General features: G+C 38.0%; 1 protein-coding gene across 1 annotated transcript in view; it reads left to right on the top strand.

Moving 5' to 3' along the window:
• Positions 1-13296, top strand: part of LOC145693356 (uncharacterized) — a 1437468-nt gene that overhangs the window by 1001283 nt on the left and 422889 nt on the right. The window lies entirely within an intron of this gene.

Here is a 13296-nt window from a genome sequence, read left to right on the forward strand (position 1 = left end):
TTGCACCGGGTCAACGTAACCCCTTAAATGGGAAATTCTTACTACTGGCACCTCCTGCCGTCTAACTTTAGGAAAATTTCCTCTTTAGGTAGATGTCGGAATGGATTTCTTGTTGGAAAATAAATTACAAACAGCGGCGGATTCAGAAGAATAGTTTGAGAGGGACTTCACACAGAAATACTTCGTTTATTTAGAAATCACTAGACTTTTTGAAGGGCTTGACGGGCATACGCATAGGAATGACTAAATTAGATTTTTTAAAATAGAAATCCTGCAATTTGGGTGGGCTTCAGCCTGAAAGCCACAAATCCCGTAAATCTTCCACTGATTACGGTTGAGATGATATTCTTGGATATAAAGAGCAACCAAGGCAAATCAGTTCACGGAGGTTTTTTCTGTTTTTCAGTTGCCATTTTTGTGGGTCATGCTAAACTATCAGAATGTGGCTCCTATTTCGGTACCAGAAAATACATAATTTTCTTTACAAATATCGATAATTCATACTAAGTACTGATACCGGTACCACAATTCCAACATCAATATTTGTAGACTGCATGCAGTTTTGTGTAAAAAGTGAAATGTATAAATACAGGAGAGAAAACATTGCAGACAAACATTATGTAAGTATGTTGTACATACTTTTTTGTATGTGGTGCAAAATATCTTCATCTATGGGGTTACTTTCCACCAAAGTGTATATGAAATGAAATCTTTGAGTTTTACGTTCCACGATTTTGCCGGGTATGCTAAAGGAGACGGTTATTTTGAGTAATGAATGAAATGGTGGAATGAAGAAAGTGGGAGGAAACGGGACAACCCCGAGAAAACCCACGCACACGGTGTTTGTCCACCACAAAGTTCACTTGGCGGGGACTGGGATCGAACCCGGGACCCCAAGCACCGGAGGTGAACGCTCTACTACTGAGCCACCGCGGCCCCTCATATAGAGTACAAGTAACAATATGTTGTAAAAAAAAATGGCCCGTCTGGAGGTCATGTAAGCTAAACACCAATACAATTGTTACAGATTTATTTACTAGCACTGTTTAATTATCTACGGTGCTGAACATCGCAACACCAATATCATTATGTCACATCCTTTCAAAACTATGCTAACTGCAAAGTAGACCTGCTTTGCTTCGTAATGTCCAAATAGTTGATTACTGTGCTCGAATGCAGGCAAGTAGCATACAAATTTATGATGTTGAAGACGTTATTTTTCACAGCTATGGAGAAAAGACATGAAAACGAAAAATAAAAAGAAATCTTTGTTTTACGTCCTACGGTTATGCTATGTATGCTGACAGTCACAAATGAGTATTGAAAATTGATGATCTTGGAATACGATTTGGTGGAATAATGAGGGGGAAAAATAGACATTGATTAAATATAAAATTGAGAAGAAATAAGGGCCTGACGCTCAAATATTTATCTATCTGGCAGCCATCTTGATCCCTCTAAAATATCATGAAGTACTTGATTGATTCTAAACCCAATAATAGTAATAGTAATTATAACAATAAACTCAGAATATACCTAGATATAATTTACGCACCTTGAAGTCTAGAAATTAATAATTGCAATCCTCAGCATTCCAATAGAACTTTGGTTTCTCCAAATGAAGATTCGGACATCGGTTTTCTTCTCAAGCAATAATGGGGTACAATAATCAGTTGCAGTCCAAAGCCAAGTCACTAAGCATGAATATAAAGATTTTGTGTTAAATATTTCAATGTAAATTTCATGAAATAGAATTCATTAGTTAGTCACATACAAACTCTTACGCATGTAAGTCAGAATCTACTTGTAATAACTTGTAAATTTAAACAAACTTGATTATACTACAGTTATAGGGACATCAAACATATATTCCGTAAGATATATAGGATGTCTCAAAAGTCCCCTGACATAAAGTAACTCGGTTATTATCAGAGTTACAACAAAATGTAATTGGGAAACCGTCTCCAAATATGATGTTTCCAATGTAAGTTGAAGGAATTTTCGAAATCGGATGAGTCGTTTGGCTGTACACTCTTTATGCGTCCAATGTTAAATGAAAATGCAACGTTGCCATTTACCTGGACCCACAACATAAGTGAATGAAGTTACTGTCTTTTACGCTAACATGTCGATGGCCCATTTCAAGCAGTAACTTCATTCACATATGTTGTGGGTCCAGGTAAATGGTAACATAGCATTTTCATTCCACATTGGGCGCATAAAGAGTACAGCCCAAACGGCTCCTCCGATTTAAAAAGTGTTCACTTTAGATTGAAAACAACATATTTAGAAATGGTTTTTCCTCTTACATTTTGTTGTAACTCTGATAACAGAGTTACCCTGTGTCAGGGGACTTTCGAAACACCCTGTATACATCATACGAAGTTCCTTTCTAAATTCTACACGGGTGTAGTTTAATTGAATGTGAGATGGATGATACATTAGACCGTTTGGGAATACTCACACAGATGGCCGCCATTTTGGATTAAATTTGTTTGTTATAAATTGGTGGGTAATGTGATATATATATGGCCACGGGCTAGAATTTTCTCAGTATGTCAAATATGCAATCAGATTTTATGGAGCTTAATTTGGTGAAAAGTTATTGCCAATTGAACGTTGTATTTACCTCTTTCTTCTAGATGTAGAACCATACCGTTAGCACGTGAGGAATGTATCGAAATATTCAAACTGTGGGGCGGGAGGAGTGCCTGTGCAGTGGTTACAGATTGCAAACAGAATCATCCATAATGTGACTGTGTTACATGTTGCAGTGTCACAGTAATTAACTAAATTTGAGGAGACGGGCACATTCGTGGACATACGTCGTAGCGGACGATCGTAGACAGCTACAGATGAAGCAACGCCTACGGCAGTGCTGACTTCCTTCTCGATGTGGCCCCAAAGGAGCACACGTCATTTATTAATGCAATGTGGGTTGAGTCATAGGGTCTGCGCGTGTATAAGTGCATCCGTACAACGTGCAAATGAAGCAACATCTCCACGAGAACGATCTTGATCGCCAAGTGCAGTTTTGTGACCAAGTTATCGAGTAATTATGGTTAAACTCCAACATTTTTATGCAAATACTCTTTTCAGATGAAGCTAACGCTACGTAAATGGGAAGGTTAATAGGCAGAACATGCACACTTGGTCACCTGACAACCCCGCGTGCAAGACCCCTCCAACATGACCAGCGCAAAGAAAATTAATTATGGTGTTGGCAGACAAAGGAGGAATACGTCTAATCAATCACTTTTTCATTCCATAAAATTAACTGCGGAATAATACCTCACGCTCGTACAGGGATAGATATTGCGAGCTGCGATGCCCGAGGATGGTACATTCTCGCAGTTTTTTCAACACCATGGCGCTTTCTTCATTATGGATTCGTGGTGCGTCACTACTTGAACAATTCGCTAGAACATGGGTTGATCGACGAGAGGCAGTTGAATGGCTGCCCGATCACCGGACCTAACGCTGTTCAATTTCTAGCTTTGTGGACATGTTAAGCCTATGGTTTGTGCAGTAAATATTCATAATTTTTATCATCTAGAACAAAGTATCGCCATCGTCTGTGCACGAATTTGACCCTATATCCTACTTTGTGTCCACAGCAATTGGAAGAAGCTTCTGCAAATATTTATTGCTCAGTAGGAACATGTGGAACATATACTATAACCAGGGGTAAAAGTGGACCTGAAAAGGTGGGGGGACGGTAGGTAGCAGCATCACTCCACGCCGTTCCTCCTGCCTATCTTTGCCCATTGTACAATTTTAGGGTCTGGGAGACGCCGTACATGTTTTTCGAGGTGAGGAACTGCGACCCCCGCGTTCCCCCTTGCTTTTACCCCTGACTATAACAGGGAAATGTGTTCGAAGTGGGAACAATCAGAGGCGGTACGTTTCATTACGATTTTGACTCGACATACCGGCTATCTAAATGTTCAAATGCAGTGAAGTGTGAAGCCTACAAGATTGCATTTCTATTTACATAATGTCTGAAAACCACTGGAAAGCTTCTTTAGTTACGGAGAAAAAATGGAGAGACTGATCCATCCATCGTGAACAACTTTCTGAAAAAAAATAAATAAAAATAGCCCCTTACCTTGTATCAGAGAATTATACACGAAAGTGCTCAAAAACCGACTTTTAATATTAACAATTTCCAGCGGGAAAACTCCTGGACCACACACTCGAATGAGGGGTATTTCAAACTCCCGTAAGATCCGCCCCCACTGCAATCCCCTAAATCCGCCCATGCTCAAAACACGATGCTTATAAGACTTCAGACAAGACGACACATACCAACATACGAAAGAAACAATTCAATATGGCACATCAAAATATAAACTAATGAACTTCTTTGAAAACACCTCATTTTACAAACAAAAGGTAAAAAATGTCAGTATTGTCAACTTAGAAGTTACTTCTACATAAGAAATAAAATCTTTGTCAATACGTATGAAAATGGATTTATTAAAGGTATTTAGCATTTATTCTTCCGTGAAGGTATATCTTGATCACTACAAAACAAGAAACGGTATGTCTCTATCACTGAAAAAAAAAAACAAGGGTATGACATACCACTACATATAGTCTCACTTGGTTCACTGCCAATAACATTTCACCAGAATAAGTTACATGATATCTGATTGCATATTTGACATCCTCAGAACATTTTAGTGCATGGGCATGTATCACACTACCCACTTATCATCCGTATTACAATTTCGAATCTAAGATGGCGACCGTCCGCGTGATGTAATCCGAAAGTATCCCTCTGGGCCTAATGTGTATCTCTTATCTCGCATTCAATGAAACTACATCCCTGTAGTTTTCAGAAAGGATGACAAGGGACTTCTGATACACCCTGTATATAATAGTTGTATCAATAATGAAGTTGGAAATATGTGATCTAGTTCGTTGTTTCCAATCTAACCTAATGTCTTGCTGAAAAGGGAATATTTGTTGAAATCTGAGTTTTACGTGCGACGGGTATACCGGCTAGGCTAAAGGAGACGCTGATGATGATATAATGAATGAAATGGTGGAATGAAGAAAGTGGGAGGAAACGGGAGAACCCCGAAAAAACCCACTCGCACGGTGTTTGTCCACCACAAAGTTTACTTGGCGCGAGCTGGGATCAAACCAAAGACCCCAAACACCAGACGCGAACGCTCTACAACTGAGCCATCGAGGCCCGACAGGAATATTTGTTGAAGTCTACTTTCTTCTTCAGTACCAAGGTTACAGAAAAATGAGCCTACGGTTTTGATGGCATTCGAACCAACATTATATGTATACTCTCTCAGCGAGGATCAAAGCTGGCACCAAGTTTACATATGCGCGCGCATTGTATGTTACTTATATAGCTCACAGAGCTATGGGCGAGCAAGCAAGGCACGTGCCCCGGGCGCGTGGTTGGAGGGGCTACTAAAAGAGAGGTTATATATTAGTACTTTTCCGTTTTGGTGTTTAATACTTTTCATCAGAGTGCGAAATCATGAAATCAAAGTGGGGGAGACTGAAGGACTGAAGAGAGCGAGAGAGAGGAAAAAACAAAAAAAGCTGCGCAGTTTTACACTTCAAAGTATTGTAGTGAAATGAGAAGGTCAGAATTCAAGATGACATTCGGATGCTTGGCACTAAGAAAAACATTGCAAGCAATTTTGAAAAAAAAAACTTAAATAATGTGATATATTACATTAAATTAGCTGGCTTTGGATATGTATGTTTTAGTCAACAATTATTGGTGTGTTTTGTCACAATTGACAGTTTAGCGAGAGACTAGGCTAACTGACAATTTTAACTTTCTGAAAGAAAAGGAAACAAATGAAAACAGCACGTTACAAAGGATACGTCTGATATTCATAGTTTGGCTTAGTATACAACAGAGGTGGATCCAGGATGGACTACTGGGGGGCGGTGGGTTGTAATGCCACTACTTACAAGTTATAGCTACTTTTAAGAGATTCAACTCTGGGTGGGTTTTATTTTATATTAAAATACACAAAGTTTCCTTTTCTTGAGGGCGATAGACCCTCCCTGGATCCGCCCCTGACTCAGGACAAGCCACACCGACAAGTGGTTGAGGCAAAGGTCAATTAATGACATTGGTATGCTGTTCCGTCAAAATCTCAATCTTTACCTGAATGTAGGTTAGCCTGGTCTCTCACTGAACCCCTCAATTGAATGTTTAATATGTAAATTAGGCACTTCTACTTCACAAACAGTAAATATAACCTACCTTATTCTACGTTTTTAAATGCATTTCTACAACTGATTGTAACTTTAAAGGTTCTCGTGAAGATTAGCTGGCGGGGGTTAACTAACATAGCCATGAGTTATCAAATTAACAGTTGTGCATCGTGGGTGATGATAATGATCCTGAGGTTAGATGTCAAATTGGACTCGAGAACGGAACAAGGGCTGATCTTATTCGTGTCTCAGACGGGGCATGGAATGGAACGAATATGAAAATAAGGTTGCTGTAATAGTTTTCCACAGGGTTTGTAAGATTTTCGAAACACTTGGCAATTTTTTTTAGCAAGACTTGACATTTAAAAAAAAAACAATCAAGACTTGGCAATTTCAAGTTTCATCCCCCTCCCAATCTTGTAATGCTCGCTACGCCGCTGTAAGCAATACATATTTTCGACAATATTCGTTGTTCATCTGTTTCCGCTGGGTTACAACGTGGTGAACTGCATATGGGACTTTTAATAGTGTTATTATAATGAGAAAGAATTGCAAATTATGTTAATGTTCCTAAAAGAGAGAAATTGAAAGATAAATTAAATTAAAAATAAATAAGGGAGAGAAAAGTAATTACTTGAAAATAAAAATAAAGTCTTTGAGTTTAATGTCCCACGATTATGCTGTTATGCTAAGGGAGACGGTGATTAAAGCAAGTTAATGATTATGGAATATTTGTTGGAATGAGAAAGTGGGAGGAAACCAAGTCCCCGAGAAAACCTACAAGCACGTATATGAAAATGAAGTAAAACATACACTGGCCTATGCTTTCTTTGTCTAGCAGAGTCATAGTTTGGAATCTCAAATGTGTTTTGAATCCTTGTATTTAGAGATTGAGAGTGTAGTAACGAAATCACTTAATACATCCATTAAGATTTTGGAAAGCGAAATCTAAATTTAGGTAAGCTAACTCCATGTACTAACTGCTTGCATCCGCTTCGTACATTGTTCGAAGGGTCACGAAGCAAATCACCTCATTTAGTCTACACATACCTAGTACTAGTGTTAATTACCTGCTTCGTTTGGGTTCGATCATTCTAAACTATTTTACTGGTAGCATATATTCGTTTGTTTAGCCAGGATTTCGTAATGGAAGGGGGGTGCGTGACTTGAAATACTGTGGTTACAACACCAGGGGATCGATTAATCTAAACTATTTTACTGACAACATATCCATATTGATTTGTTAGGACAATAAAATGAGGATATGTTAGTAAGTATTTTAATTAAAGAATTATGAAGAAATCTTGCGTAAAAGAATAGAAAAAAGTATTAACAAAGACATAGTCTTCCGAGGTCATTCGAACTCGGTTCTTCTCGTCTTCTTTCTATTTCTCTTATCTTAGTTTAATGCCGTCAAGGAAAGCAACGATATCTCTTTCGGGAGTAAAGACATCCTATAAAATGGATTAGCGTTGCCGCGAAATTCAAAATGGTTCATATTATTGGTAATTCTGGGCATTGCTTAAGTTCTAACTGACAGGCTATCTGAAAGAACCGGTTTATCGATCGTCATTTTAGTCCATAGGGCTACTGGCAAAAATCCCGGGGGGATGAGGACATGTCCCCTCCAATCTTAGAACTGGGGGGGGGACTTTCCCCTCAATAATCCGATTTGAAATGCGTTTTTTGGGGAGAAATGTGATGATTTGTGTCCGATTGCCACAAAGGAAAGTAAGATGAAATGATGTCCCCACCCCAGAATAAGCCTTCAATCTGCCCGCCTCACAATTTTGAAGACAACTCTGCTCCCCTGATCCTCCGCAGCATTGTTTTTCAACTTCATAAATATTTTGAACATCCTTAAAAAAATTATGAGAACTGTCTTACGTGTCCCTCCCAATGTTGAAGACAGATTTGCGCCGCTGCATAGGGTTAACATGGAGCTAGATGGAATTCGGAATGTTCCGTTACAATAATATCCAATTTCAACTTGATCCCCCCCCCTTCCCGTTTCCTCCACACAAAGCTCCTCGTAAGAAAGAGTAACCAAACGCTTATTGTAGCTTTATATTTTTGAGGCTGATCATCTGTTTCATCTTTCCTTAATATTTTTCATTTCTTGATCCGAAGGGGGGGGGGGTCTGGACCCACCCCTTGGCTACGTGCCTGCTTCCCGTAAAAAGCTTCATTCGAACCCTGAATCAAACAACTCCATCTGTAAAGCAGTGCTGAGTTGATTTTAATATCCTTTTCTGCAACGAGGCAGTATGAGACGTGGACTTACTGATTAACATGGACTCCGAACCACTACCGCCGGGAGTCGAACGCGGGTCTCCCACACCAAAGGCGCGTACGCTAACCGCTTAGCTATGAAGGAGCTCATCTCTAAAGCAGTGTAAGCAACAACAACAACAAAAAAAAAGAAACACACATACACACATACATACATACATACATACATATACTAGAAGTTTGCGCAATTGGGGATCAAAACATTCTCAATGAAGTATGAGAAATAGTAAACGTGAATCAAAGTGGGCTTCTGCTTATTCTTTACTTCGTTAATACTTAATTCCTTCTAGAAATAGTGAAACAATACTATGAAGTCACAGTACTTAAACATAATAGAAAGCATAAGACAAGGAAACAGAGTAATTTCCGACTGATTAAACTAGTCATATATACTATACCTAACTGTTATATTGTATTTCTTACCATATTACGAAAGCGATATAACTTTTTTACCACCGATAGAAGCAGGACGCAATCCAATACTGCAATTTAGACGCTGTAACGAAAGCTGCAAGTCAAACGCCTGACACGCCTAACTCTTCAAGCTGTGTGGTAGCTGTTTCAAGCGGCCTGCAACTTATGACCTTGAAACTAAGTGCTAGTAACCAAATTAATGCCAAGGTACGATACAAACACCCCAACTTGCCACAATGACGTCAACACAAAAAGGAAACATCTAATTTTTGGTTCCAAGATTATGAAACAATAATAATAATGTTTTAATTCTCAGTAACTCAAACATTAGTTAACTAGAGAACATAACAAGCAAAACAAAACAAAACAAAAAGAACCTTAAAGGTGAGCTCTCCCTGACTGCTGTTTTTAAATTTCAGTGAGGCTGTAAAATATGTTTTGTTTTATTGTTAAAAAACAAATAGAAAAAGAAAAATAAATAAAGAAATGAAATAAATTTTGTTGCAAATATCCTAGTAGAAATAGGTTTTCTAGACACAAGTGGCTCCGCGTAACGTAGTTGCTAACGCTCTCGCCTTCGGTACGAACGGACCCAGGTTCGATTCCGGTAGGGGCACTCGGTCGAAAAAGTATCAAAAGCTTTTAAGTCCAGCCATCCTGAATGAGGCTTTCTTGGGTTTTCCTCATTTCACACCAGGCAAATGCCGGGTGGTACCCAACATATAGGTCCCAGGCCGTTTGCTTCCTTCCCTTTCCCCGGATAGTGTGCTCACCGAGGGACGTCATAACTCACATGTGACGGGCTAACAAGGTCATTGATGCCGAAAGCCCAGAAATCTAAATCCTAAATCTTCACTACACAAGAAAATGTTCGCGCTGAAAACGGTTTCTTAGCAATTATGTTAAGCAGTCCTGTAGTAAATCTCCACCAAGTAATCAACCGTCACATATAAAAAGGAATAAATAAACACATAACATTCATTTTGCGTACATTGAAATGTAAAAAGTTACAAAACATTAATATTCAAAGATTTCTCAAAATTCAGATGAATCCATTCCTTTCTCCTCAACCATTAACGAGTTACAATAGTAAGAATTGTAGTCATAAATCACATTACTTGTTTAGCACTATATTAAAGCAAGTTATACTAAAGGAATATATAATTAATGGAATATTTAACTAAAGTGATAGTTTACTATTGCACTTACCCAGTCTTTTGTTTCCTTCCGCTCTTCTTTTCCGTTTCTAAACAACCTCGTTTATAAACCAACTCGCAAGCAAACGACTGTTGTTTCATGACGTCATCTATGGTGCAAGAAAGAGGTGTCTATAGGCGGTCAGGACCTCACACACAGATGGACGTATATAACATATAGCTGAAGTATTTAACATACGTATACGTATGTAAAATACAGAAGATTGTTAGATGTCAGACATCCTGCAGCGACATGATGTAATATCTAAGCGGGTAAAAGGCAATACCTGTGTAGCATATGGATAAAGTACGCTCCGTACAGATTTCCTTAGTAAACATAACGAATCCTTGTATTTGTACAATATACCGCTGTCCGGATAATGGATTTTTCTCAGTGTGGATATAACATTCTAGTTTATGGGCTTATTTGCATCCTTATGCTCGATCTTTTCTTATGGGACACAGGAAGAGGTGAGATATACGATCGTAAACCACTTGAATGGACATTTTGTTCTATCCACCATTTGGAACATTCCATTTAACTACAAAGTACTTTTATTTTTCAAATTGGAATGTAGCCTTACTTTTTCCAGGGACTTAATCTTAGAGGATTGGAAAAGAAAGTTTCTATGACAGTTTAAAGCAGGGACGTGTAGTGCGTATTACCGCTGTTACCGGCGGTAACGGTAAAAATATTACAGTTTTCGTTGTTTTCATATATCTTCAAATTTCATTATCGATATGGGAAGATGTTTACATTTTCCTTTTTCTTTTCTTTCTTTTTTTTTAAAGTCTGGATGGCCTATGCTTCATTTACATTGTGAACGAATGCAACATGTCAACACCAAATAGGAGCATACTGTTGTTGATACCGCAGATTTCAGAGGTAACGCGCGAACCCCGATAGCGTTCGTTCACTCCAGAAGCACCTTTTAGCGTGCCAGCCAGAAGCATCCTGCGCGCTCGTATTTGGACTTTCTGAATAGCCCTTATGTTACCGTTCGGCTGTGTGGAACAGGAAAAAATAGGAACGTTCCCTGTCAAAACAAGGAGAATCTAGAATATCATCAACATGTATATTCTACTCACCGCACGCTTAGAAGTCTATTCGCTCTCCTCTCGCTGTAGAGGATCGAGCGGGCGTTAACTTTAGTATACTGTTTTGTTTGCTTCCCCATTCTAAGGATAGAAACTTGGTTGTAATTTCAGTATTCATAAGGCTGTTTTAACAGCATACAATTTCGGACAAATATAAGTAGCAGGTTTTTTATACTAATAGCATTTAATACGTGCTACTGTGAGACTGATGTTCTAGTGCATTATTTATATGTTAATCTATCATTTTTACACGACTTTTGTATGTTAATGCGTTATCTTTAAATTTGAATAATATAGCAACAGTGAACAAGAAAAATATATTCCATAGGATATTCTAACAAAAATTTAATATAGGTTTACTTTGATTCAAAATAAAGTTTCTCATTGAATGTTAATTTGAGCTTACGGGCATTATTTTTTTTTAATTGATATTTTATTTCTGTTTAAACGGTATATAAATTTAGATGGTTGTCTCATGCCTGAAGGAGCAAAGATATTGTCAGTCCCTGAAGTGTCATTAGTTTATAGAAATGCCTATCGATGAAACACATTGTGCTATAGGGGAACTGTTTCAAGAGCAAGAGGGAATAGTAATGATAATTAGAGCTAAGCAGAGATCTTGCCTGCGCTCCTTCCAATTCGAGTAATTATTATTATTTAGGATTTATGCTAATTAAGTTGAAAATATTTTGTTTTTAATTTAGTATAGAAAACTTTCGATGCAACAAATTTCCAACTCTAGCCGCTAGCATATTAGTTGAATTTGGACTTTGATGCAGTTTGATGTGTTGAAAAAGAACTGCAATCGTCTTCATCGTGCCGCAGTTTGACTGTCTGACTAATTTTCAATACGGAAAACTTGTTGCTCAAACATACGATGAAACTCCAGTTATGGTTGCTGAGGTAGGGAACTGAAGCCTCTTGTTAATTATATTTTCATTCTTATGTCCATAGACTTAATTTAGTTTTAGAAAAGTCCGTTGATTATACAAAAGGGCACAGGCGTAAATACCACCCCCGCAACCCTCGTGGCGGAGGGGGGCGCACGAGCTCCAGGGTCGCAAAATATATCGCAACTAGCGGCGCATAACTAAAGGTTGCGCGAGCACTGAAGCTTCAAGTTACGCTGCTGGAAAAAGGTATAAATTGTTTTTTTAAATTGTGTTGGGACTTGCTTCTTCTTCCTCGAAGTCTTCAAAAAGAACAAATGCTCTGGATTATTTAGTCAACAAAAGTATCCCAACAATCTCAAACACAGGGTATGGAACTATAGAAGTAGGGTAAATGATATGCTGTATATCTTTAAAGATGAACTGTTAGGAGTCTTTAAATCCATGATGGATAAAGCGGACGAATAGGATTCTCAAACCAGAGTTTGTGTAGCAAAATTCTATCAAACCTTTCAAAGTTTGACTTCAATTTTTTACTTGAACTATTTTTGTTATAGCATCAAGATAAGAAATCTTGTTCAATATCTTACCAAAGAAAGTTCATGATGTAGGTTACTGCAGAAAGAAATCAGATGAGTTTGAAGAATACCTAAGATCATTGAGAGAGAGTTTCAATAATATTTAGTAAAAAAATGAAAGAACCTGAAGAGTCACATTGTTCAAAAAGGTCAAGAGTAAATGAAGTGGGATTTGACCACTTTGCCAATGCCTATAGTTTGAAATGGTTGATACTCTGAAAGAAAAAGTGAGTACTAGATTTTCTGTTATTGACAAACAAGAGTTACTTGTAATATCAGCAACCGGTAACAATCGTCAAAGTGTCACGCCACGTCACTGGTTTAAAGTGTGTATACATTTTCCTAATGCATACAGCCGGTATATGTGATAAGGTTTCGTGAACTTATGAATTTAGGTGCTTCTTGTTTAATTTTTGGACTACAAACTGATGTAAAGTTAACTGAATAAAGTGTTAAGACAAAAGAGTAAGACTGCGGAAAACATTAATTTGCTACAATATTCGCAAGTCTTTTATGTTTTCGTTATCTTTAGTGTCTAAAGGTGTACAATCTGTACGAAAGCATCATTTCTTACAGAGCATAACAAATAAATTCATATTTCCACTACTTTCTCTACTGATTTCTAAT

Source organism: Thermobia domestica, chromosome 8 (assembly GCF_964235325.1).
Source record: "Thermobia domestica chromosome 8, izTheDome1.hap1.1, whole genome shotgun sequence".
NCBI classification, from domain to species: Eukaryota; Metazoa; Arthropoda; class Insecta; order Zygentoma; family Lepismatidae; genus Thermobia; species Thermobia domestica.